Raw genomic sequence first — 11,050 nt, 5'->3', positions numbered from 1 at the left:
TGGCGATAGGTTGGTGGTGACTGGCACGAACAGTGGGCCGGGCCAGCTTTGCCTAGTTGAGCTGCAGGTAAGGCCAGGTAAACCTTTTCCCTTTTCCTGTTTTTCTTTTTCTATTTTATTTTCTTTGTTCTGATTTAGTTTAGGAACTAAACCATTTTAGATAATTCTGAAAATTATTTTGGAGGTTAACTGAATTATTTCAGGGCTCCACAAATTACTTCAGAATATTTGGACCATTGAAAATATATATAGCATTTAAACGGCTCCAATTCAAATACTTTTGTGTTAATTCAAAAATCCAAAGATGACCTGGAAATATATTCATCATTTTTGGGAGAGGTTTTCACCTTAACCAGAAATCATGAACTTTTCTTAGGGACATTTTGGGTTTATTGAAAAAGATTTAATCAAGCCTAGATGGATTGATTTAGTGCTAGGGTTTGAACAATCCCCATTTCAAGTTTAAAAGAATTTAAACATGATGCAACACGTGACTAGCTAGCTCAGAGCATACCAGAACTAGGGATGTGACAACTCGCCCCCACTAAACAAGAATCTCGTCCCGAGATTCAAGATGTGAAGTAAGAAGACAGAGGGGTCACAAAACTAACCCGATCTTCATGATCCAAACTCCCTTCTCGAAGATGTTGATTCATTCCTTCAAATCGATCTTGACGTCCTTGCTTTCGAGGTCTTCATCCAACTATGATGTCAGAAGAGAGGAAACTCGACAGAATTCGACCTTCACGAAGATCAAGCGATACACGATCAACTCATGGAATGAGATGAAAGAACGTCTCTTGAGCCGAGACACAAGTCACACATCAGGAGGGTGATGGAGAAGCAGATGACGAAGGTTCAATTTGGTAGGCAACAATCCCAAGATGGAAAGGATGGTGGATGCATTTCAAAGTAGCGAGGAGCTAAATTGCCATGATTCCATAATGGGGCACCTTAGAGTAGGTGGCTCGTTGAATTATTCCCTTAAGTGGCAAAAAGAATTACTTTTGATCCATAGACCATTGAAACTCTTTATACCAGCCTAAGGCAATCACAAACGATCGTTTGACGGGGTTCAAAAGGATCAGACTAGAATGGATGAGTGGACTACCTTGTTGAAGACAACGCAATGGATGATTTTGTTTATCATCAGAAATGGATGGAATCCATGGTAGGACCACTTTTTAAGATGATCCTGAATAAGAATTACTATGGAGGCAACCCATAGTGAAATGGCACAAAGACGGTGTAAGCTAGGAACAAAATGCAAATGTTGGAATGTTCGAACCATCATATCTGCCTGAGATTCAAATCTGGTTAGTAACAAGATACTTCAGACTCAACATGTCTGCAAAGGAAAGTTTGCAACACAATTCGACAAGATAACGTTGCGAGATTCTCGGGAAATGAACTACGATAGCAAGCTCCAAAATATGAGCTGGTTCTGCTACACACATGTGAACACATTGTCCAAGACAAGCATGACCACATGGAAGTCTTACAACAAACACTATCGAGTTCTGGTTGGGAACCATCATCGAGGATAGCGAAGTCCTTACTGAAGTCATGATTAGCTCTTAAGAAGGAACTTCTTTTCCTAGAACAAGTCAATCAGTGGCTTGTTGTGCTAGGGATACATATGGGATGAAGGTTGCAAGTCTCCAGACCACATAATACTTCGCACGTGCATGATTAACTTGGGATGATTCCAGAGGAAGCAAAACTACTTTCTCGAATGCACGGCGGCAACTTTCACCAAATGCACGTGAATCAAAGGTAGTCACTTCTTTCCTCCAAGCATATGCTTAATGAATGAAACACGAAGAAATGCTTACACAAGTTTCCAACACTAGCTTGATGTCCAACAACATCATGGAGGAGATAAGGATGTTGTCGATGGGCTCAACAACAAGTTATCAAGATTTCCATAAAATGGAATTCCACGACTATGTGAACAAGGTGATAGAATTGGTCAGACCAAAAGATGTAATGGTGTATGCTCGAGGAATCAACCACGAGTAAAAACAACATTATGAACATCGTTGGTTCTGAATTGACTTGACGATAGCCCATACTCAAGTCAAAGTTTTGGGTAAGACAATAGGTCCAACAACTGATCACGAGGACCAATCAATGAAGATATCATCTTTCTTCAACACACACATATAAGAAATCCCCTTGGAAAGAACTAGGTTAGGTAAAGCTTTTATCTTCCAACTCTCCAAGTTGTTGTTTAGCTTAACCAAGTAGCTCAGGGGATACCCCCACAGATTCTCGGGGAAGAGGTGGTTTATAGGGAAACCATTTGAACACGAACTCAACATAACAGTCAGGGGACAACCTGGTGATACTTCCGAGAAGATAATCGGAAAATCACGAACCACCGATATGTTACTAAGCTCGAGAACAATCTTGCTTTTCAGGGCGAGTCGATATGATCAAGAGAGCGAGGGACTGACACAATCCTAACTCATTGATCGAAGAGTGCACCAGAAAAAAAAGTACTAGGTAGCACGATCAGTCTTAGAATGATAATTCAATAACTAGCACGCTAAGAATGAGATTAACGTCCATTAACCACCAAGCAACGGGGTTGCTAGGAGTATTGATTTCACACATCATGGTTCACTTGTCGGTATTCCGGTTGCAAAAACACGGAACCGAGAAACGAATGATGATGGCGAGAAGTATCACTGCATCAAGAATTCATAAGAGTTGGTGCAATTCTCATGACACTCCTGACATCAAGAGGGCAATACTTCAGGGTAGAACAGAATCAAAAGCTGGATTGGCATTTTGATCTCTGGAATACAACTACTTTGACCCAATCCTAGGAATGGATGAGGTACTGGAGTTTGTTTCTCCTAGTCATTCTGGAGTAGAATGGCTTGACGGACCACAAGAATAATAGACATCGATGATCACGAATGCACAACTAGTCCTGACTATCAATTGATAGATGAGGGCCAGAAAACAACTAAATAGGGACAACTCAAAAGAACATCTGATTTTCTGGGTTCTGGATGCATAGATTAGTATGTCGAGCAAAGCTCAACATTTCTTTCGGATAACCCGTGCAGAAAGGTAGAACTGACAGATTCACAATGTAGAACGAAGAACTCATCAAGGGCACTCTTACTATGATCTTTTGGTTCAAAAGAACTCCTGCCATAAGCAGTTCATGGTACTTGGAAGAAGGAAATACCACGGACCTCGAGGACTATCGCAAAGGTTACTAATATCCTAAAGGAACTAGCAAACACTATCAACACGAGATAAGTAGAGTGAATCTTGGGTTCAAAACCCAGAAATAGAATACCTACATACTAAATAACATCACGTGATGCTTTCAAGAATGGTGGAAAGAATTTTCACAATGGGGATATAAAGCATTGCTAGATTAGTGGGTGGTTCGCTAGAATGCCTAGGGTCATAATACTAACTCCAACATATATGTCAAGGCAATGGAGTACCTCAACAGACTGATTAGTGTGCTTAATCTGGCCCAAAAGGTCAACGGAAAAGGGATGAAGAGATTTGCAAATGCATCAGACTGTTTAGAAACCAGGGATGACTCGGACATCATAACGGCTGTAAATGCTCAAAATGATTTGAGACATCCTGCAAAAATGGTGGCATAACCACTCAACATAACAATATCAAGGTTCTGAGGCCAGCTATGAATATATGGAAGTAGTAGGAACTGAGCTGAGGCTTGAACTCAACAATCCTAGGCAACTACGGTTTAGTAACATGTCATCCTGAGAGATAGAAGGGAAGCCTAGCTCTTAACCCCGTAGAAAAGATAAGATGACTCAGATCAGAAGGTCATGAGGATAAGGAGTAAAAAGAGCCTTACGTTCCCATCCACAATCAATTCCCTTATATAACTAAAGCATTTCTAGACACGACTTCGACCAGCTTGGCTTGGTAATCCTACAGGCAGTCAGGCTCTGATACCAAAGCTGTCAGGACCCCGATTCCAAGTCACATCGATCTAGCCAGTAACACCTCATATCACTTTGCGGCCTCACGCACGGTATTCCCACGGGTGTCACCTTACCATGGCCCGTGACCGTTTGCGCCTTTTGGCTCACGTATATGATAGTGTCGCTAGCATCCATATGATAGAGAACCCGGGCTGACATGACTTGTCGTGAACCCAAAGTGGCACTAACTTACGGGGACAGGCATACATGAATCAACATCGAGCATGTCGGTCAGCAGCGTGCGAATCCGGGCTATAGCACTGGGCTAACAGGACTCCGGGAACCCGGGCTGTAGCACGCCAGGCAGGACTCTGGATGTCACCACGTGACATTTCCCCGAAGGGACAGACAAAGGAATGAAGTGAATCACACGCCGGCTAGTCAAGTGCTCTGGAGCAGTAGTGCTAGGCTAGCAGGACTCCGGTGAACCGGGCTGTAGCGGACTACTATGGCTCATGGAAGCACAAGACTACATTTCCCCATAAGAGAGGCTACCAAGGATAAACAACTAGGTTGTGGGATCCCACGCATACCAAGCATTTCAATCATACACACAATATGCTCGATATGTGTAAATACAACATGGCATCACAACATAACTCTACGACTCAAGTATTTATTCATTAGGCTCCCAGGAGCGAGATATTGCAAACATGGGTCTCATGACCCAACATACAGAGCATACAAGTCAAATCACATGCGGAAGCTTAACTTGTCTGTGTACAGACAACTAAAAATGAAGAAGGCTGAGGAGCCTGACTATCTACAAGACCCTCCCAAGGGTACAAGATCGTAGCTGAGGTAACAAGCTAAACATCGAAGTCCACGTGGAACTACTAGCGAGACTGAAGTCTCTCTGCAAAACATAAATTAAGCAAACGTGAGTACAAATGTACCCAGCAAGACTTACATCAGAACTAACTACATATGCATCGGTATCAACGAAGGGGGTGGTGGAGTTTAACTGCAGCAAGCCAGCTTTGACTCAGTGGCTAACCTGAACTACGACTGCAAGTAACTCTTTTGAGGTGGCACACACAAGTCCACATATTCACCATATCAATACTCCACTATGGATCCCCTCCCGTCTCCCTGCGAGAACGCCATCCATAGTACTCACACTTTTCTTGCGCATTTTAAAGTATCCACTTTCACTTGTCTATGAACTATGCAAGGGGCCAAGCTTCCATATCCGAGGAATCCGGCTATTCGAATAGATAATGATAACCCTGCAGGGGTGTACTTCTTCACACACGCTCTCGCCACTTACCACCATGTACACGTCGTGTATCTCGGCAACCTTCAAGCGGAAGCCTGGTGAGGGAGTCGGCCACGACCTGACTAACCAACAAGTCTCTAGTCCAGGTTTATCGCCTATTCGGGTTCCATCCGCAAGGAGATCCGGCCGGGGTGTCGCTCACGACCCCAAACAATGTGTACTGGGTTCCCAAGCCCACGATCCGTGTGCCACTTGGTACACCGGGCCATTGTGCCTAGTCTGTCCCAAGCCCACCTGTACCGGGTGCCACTTGGTAGACTACTAACACTACCTACAAACACTAGAAACTAGTTGCAACTCCTGGACAGAGATCGAGTTGGTTAATAAGTCGAGAGAGCTTGGAGCGCCGGAGCCCAATGTGTGGTAGTAACTGTTCATGGATCACAAACACAGAACTTAGTTCCTGACGACGGCTGCAATGAGAAAACCCACCATGTACTCCTACATGGCCTCTCACCGCTACCTTTACCAAATCGTGTTCACACACTTAGCTCTCAACGGTAGGACATGTTCACCATGTTCCAATTCATTCCCGATGAATCAGACCTGACTCAACTCTAAGCAGTAGCAGACATGACAAACAAGGATGAATGAGTAGGCACATCAGGGCTTAAACAACTCCTACTCATGCTAGTGGGTTTCATCTATATACTGTGGCAATGACAGGTCATGCAGAGGAAAGGGGTTCAGCTACCGCAGCATGTAACAGTTGAAACGTTGTTGTCCTAATGCAGTAAAAGAGAGCAGGAGCGAGAGAGTGGGATTGTATCGGAATGAATAAGGGGGTTTTGCTTGCCTGGCACTTCTGAAGATAACATTGAGTCTTCATCAGTGTCAACGATCACAGTGTCGGAGCAGCGTCTACCGAGAGGCGACAATTACCAGCAAACAAGGAAGAACACAATCAATGCAATGCAACAATATGATGCATGATCATGACATGGCAATATGCTGTTGATTGAGCTAATGCAACTAGCAACAAGTTAAATGGAGTTGATTTGAACACTAGGTTCAAATTCAAACTCCACATATGGTTATTTAAATGCCATACATTTGATTTGTCCTAAACAGTAGCTATAAGTTGTTCTAACATGCATGAAAATGGTACAGATTGATAGATTGGATTTTTCTGATCATTTTTTATATATAAATCTTTTCATTTGGAGTTACTGTTTATTTTCTATGATTTTTAGAAGTTTATACTATTTTCTTGAATTTTCTGGTTTATTTTAATCCAGAAAATGTATAACTGCGTCAGCATGACGTCTAAGTGACGTCAGCAGGTCAACTGACCGCACCAGTCAAACCTGATGTGTGGGTTCCAATGGTCAGTGACTCAGCTAATTAATAGGGTTAATTAGCATTAGGTTAAACCTAATTATACTGTCGGTGAGGCCGTGCCCCACATGTCAGTAAGTCAGTGGCTTAACTAATCTTCAATTAGAAATTAAACCTAATTAGAAGGGCCTTGGGCCCACCTATGATTGACCCAGGGAGTCAAACCCCTGGTCAAGAGGGTTAACACGCCGGCGGCTTGACGCCGGCGATGACAGACGCGGCGGAGAGGCTCGGGTTTCGCCGCCCGGTGATAGTTTGACTCGCGGTTTGGCTCTACACGCAGCTGGAAGTGCGCCGCGTCCAATGGAGCAGGTGGCTGGGCGAGAGGGGGCCGGAAACAGCGACTGCAACAAACGACAGGCGGCGGCCGGAGTTCGGGTGACGACGGATTCATCGCTACGGTGTGCAAAACGACCAGTTCTCGACGCCTAGTATACCTACACATGCCCACAAGCCCTTTGGACACGCTGGCACGACCAAATGGTCGCCGGAGCAGCGGCGAGATTTGGCCACGGTAGGAATCGCAGCTAGAGGGCGAGAGGAGCAGCGGTGTTAGGGGGGAAGAGAGAGGAGCTCACGGCGGTTGCTAAGGTGGCCTCAGCGAGCTCGGGGAGGTTCGGTGTAGGCGGAATGGCGGAGACAATCTCCGGCGATCCGAGGAGGAAGATGATGGCGAGACGGCGTTGCAGAGATCTTGGTGAGGCATAGCTCGAAGAGGAGGAAGAGGGCGTCGTGGCGGAGGTGCTGGACTGATCGGAGAGGCAAGGCATCAGCGGTGGGCGCGGCAGCAACGAGCGGCGGCGACGGTGGCGCTCGGGTTCGGGCGAGAGAGAGGGAGCAGAGGGGAGGAGGTTCTCGGGGAAGAGTGAGAGGGGTCGGGGTGTGCGTGTCGACGTCCAGGCGTCCAGAGCGACGTCGGGGAGGCAGCGGGAAGCATGAGGTGGCTCGGGCGCGTGCCGGCGCGCGGCGGCTACGTGCCTCTCGTCCTTCTGGCGAGAGGTTGGTGGTGACTGGCATGGCCAGTGGGCCGGGCCAGCTTTGCCTAGTTGGGCTGCAGGTAAGGCCAGGTAAGCCTTTTCCCTTTTCCTGTTTTTCTTTTTGTGTTTTGTTTTCTTTCTTCTGATTTAGTTTAGGAACTAAATCATTTTAGATAATTCTGAAAATTATTTTGGAGGTTAACTGAATTATTTCAGGGCTCCACAAATAACTTCAGAATATTTGGACCATTTAAAATATATATAGCATTTAAACGGCTCCAATTCAAATACTTTTGTGTTAATTCAAAACCCAAAGATGACCTAGAAATATATTCATCATTTTTGGGAGAGGTTTTTACCTTAACCAGAAATCATGAACTTTTCTTAGGGACATTTTGGGTTTATTAAAAAAGATCTTAATCAAGCCTAGATGGATTGATTTAGTGCAAGGGTTTGAACAATCCCCATTTCAAGTTTAAAAGAATTTAAACATGATGCAACACGTGAATAGCTAGCTCAGAGCATACCAGAACTAGGGATGTGACATGCACGCTTTCTTTCAGCATTTACTAGAGCAACGAGGACACGAACACTTGACGACTCCACCTAGCTTGTGAGTAATCCAACATCATCTGGGAATTTGCACCTTGTGTCTAATCCGACATCATTAGGGAAATGTCACCTTGTGTGTAATCCAGCCTCATTTTGGAAACGTCATCTCGAGGTTGACCATACTTCCCTCCTCGCAGGAACTGCTTCCTGACATGAAGAAGTTACTTCTTTGATCAATAGTCAGAGCTCCCCAGATCCATTAAGTAGAAGCCCAATAAACATGACTAGGAGAAGTGAATTCAAAAAGAAATATAAAAATAGACTGCAAGGTGAGAACACCCACTTCCTACATCAAGCTAAAAAGGAAAGCATTAGGACGATTAAGACTGTGCTTATTACATATCAAACAAAGCCAACTTACAGAAACTACGACATATACATCAAATAATACAAGGCTAAGAGAAATAGAAAAACCAGCAGAGGTGTGCACTAAGTCAAGGGTCGTTGCAGTAAAACAACCAACAACCAGAATATCTCTAGGCCGTTTGTAGGCGTGTTTGACTGACTAGCTTCAACACTAAATTACAAAACATTCATCCTATGACATGGTGGCTCCACTGACTAAATTGAGATCCTACAAATGATTCAGAGCCTAATCAAGTGTACATGAAATTGTTTGTATCACCTATTATTGTTTAATCATCTGTCACACTGCTGGATTGCATGGCAAGAACCCTAACCAAGCAGACAACATGGTTTGACGTTGTTTTCGGCTCGGGGCTTGCCCAGGGCCTGGTCTGGTCCTGTGTTCTCTACTACTGCTAGACACATACCATGGCAAAGTAAGAAAAAGTCAAAAGAGGGGGCTCCCTCCGATTTCATTAGCGAAACCATCAAGGACACACAAAACATCCACCACTCTAGTTAGGTTCTCAATGTCAATGTAATTGAAAGGTTGTTACTTACCAAAGCTCGTTTTACAGGTTCGGTGCAGCTCCTCTTTAACTTGTGACGTTCCTTGAAGATGTCCCCAACATCCCGTATTTGGTCTTCATTGCTCCTCTACATGATCGCATTCATAGTTTTAAAATCTCAAAATGGCAAGAAAAATATAGTAATACTCACATCATGTGGGCAACATTAAAGCACTCATCTGCCATGTTAGCACGAGTTATTTTTAATATCCTACTATGTGGCTCTTCAACTATGCTAGAACTACATTCTGGTTTCATTTTGAGTGAATAGAACAGGGGGTCACCTCCCTGCTATTCTAAAAAAACTTTCCATCAGTTGCGACACTACTGGTTAAAGATGAAGAACCTACCCAAAAACAGCGCAATATAGGAGCAACATACAATTACAAGATGATATTCTGTTGGAAAATGCAAGCTATAACCAATTACTTTTACCGGAACAATAGCAGCCAGGAAATTTGAAGAGTAGGTATGAACATAATCGGAACTGTACATGTACTGCTTAGAGAATCAATATACACATTACCAATCGAGGAGGAGTACAAAGGTCGCGGCGGCGTCTATGCATTATGGTGGGCAACGGGAGTCAGTTCATTGTCGATGACGGTGGTGTTGGTGCGCTTGGCGTTGGCTTCCAAAAAGCAGATCCGAGACCATGGAAGATGGCACTAGGGAAGCGGCTCCGTGTACGACAACGGCGGCGTACGATATCGTCGATGAGACAGATGCGCTACGGTGGACGAGTGCGCCGATGAAGAAGGGGAGGGGCACGAAGGTGCTGCAGTGCCGTGGAGAAGTCTATTTTGCTATGGGGATAGACAATGCGGAGTAATGAGGAGTACTCTCGGTGACGGGTGGGGTTGGATAGGTGGGGTGAACGTCAATTTACCAAAACAGCCCCCGACCAACCAACATCCGTCGGCCTGTTCGACCAAGGGTATGATGGTAATTTTGCATTGGTCGAATCTGAGTCGCTGGAGATCTCGATGGAAACGGGAGATTTTGCCACCGACCAGAAAATTTGTAACACCGTACTAATCCCTACTCCCCGATTGGTGTGTTGGGTGATTGGGCTGAGTAGCTAGGAGTACTACTAGCACTCACCCCGATTTTATTTACTCTACACATTAGGTTTGATTGAAGTCATACTTCACAAAGTTTGACCAAGTTTATAGAAAAAATATAAGCATTTACCATAACAAATCTATATGATGTGAATGTGCATTTAATAATGAATCTAATGGTATTGATTTGTTATTGTGTATGTTAATATTTTTGTTTATAAGCTTTGTCAGAGTTCACAAAACTTGACTTTGATCAATGATAGTATGCGGACTTAAATAAAAACGGAGGGAGTACACATCTGTTTTATTAGTTTGTCGTGGCATTAATTATTTGTTGTAATTGTGAAATAAATACATTAAACTATTGACTTCAAATGTAATGGTTTGTACAATTCAATATTTAGAATCGTTGTTGAATTCCAAGATGAATACCAGGTCTATAGTACTTCAGAATATGCTTAAACTCACACAATCCAACTCAAATGAAGATCTAAATGCATTTCATTGTTATTAATTTGATGGATGCAACAAAACCAACAATAACTCTAAATGATCGGTCTTAGCAATTTTCAGAACACATCCCAATGTGTGAATGAAATGTAGAGAGTTTGTGGAGATGGAGCAATGGCAGGAGAGAGATGCATGTCCTCAATAGACAAGATATATACCAAGTGGAAGAAAGAGTCAGAGGACGGGAAAGATTGTATATATGTGGGCAAGAGAGTAGGAGAGAAATCGAGAGAGAGAGAGAGAGAGAGAGAGAGAGAGAGGGAGAGGGATGTATACATAGGAAGAAGTTAGGTGTGTGAGCAAGATAGAGACAATATATAAGGAGTGAGATGTGTGTGCATCGAGATTTTGTACATGTGGAAGGAGA

The sequence above is a fragment of the Triticum dicoccoides genome, chromosome 2A, assembly GCF_002162155.2.
Source record: "Triticum dicoccoides isolate Atlit2015 ecotype Zavitan chromosome 2A, WEW_v2.0, whole genome shotgun sequence".
Lineage (NCBI taxonomy): Eukaryota > Viridiplantae > Streptophyta > Magnoliopsida > Poales > Poaceae > Triticum > Triticum dicoccoides.
The sequence above is the reverse complement of the archived record's forward strand: the minus strand, read 5'-3'. Positions refer to the sequence as shown.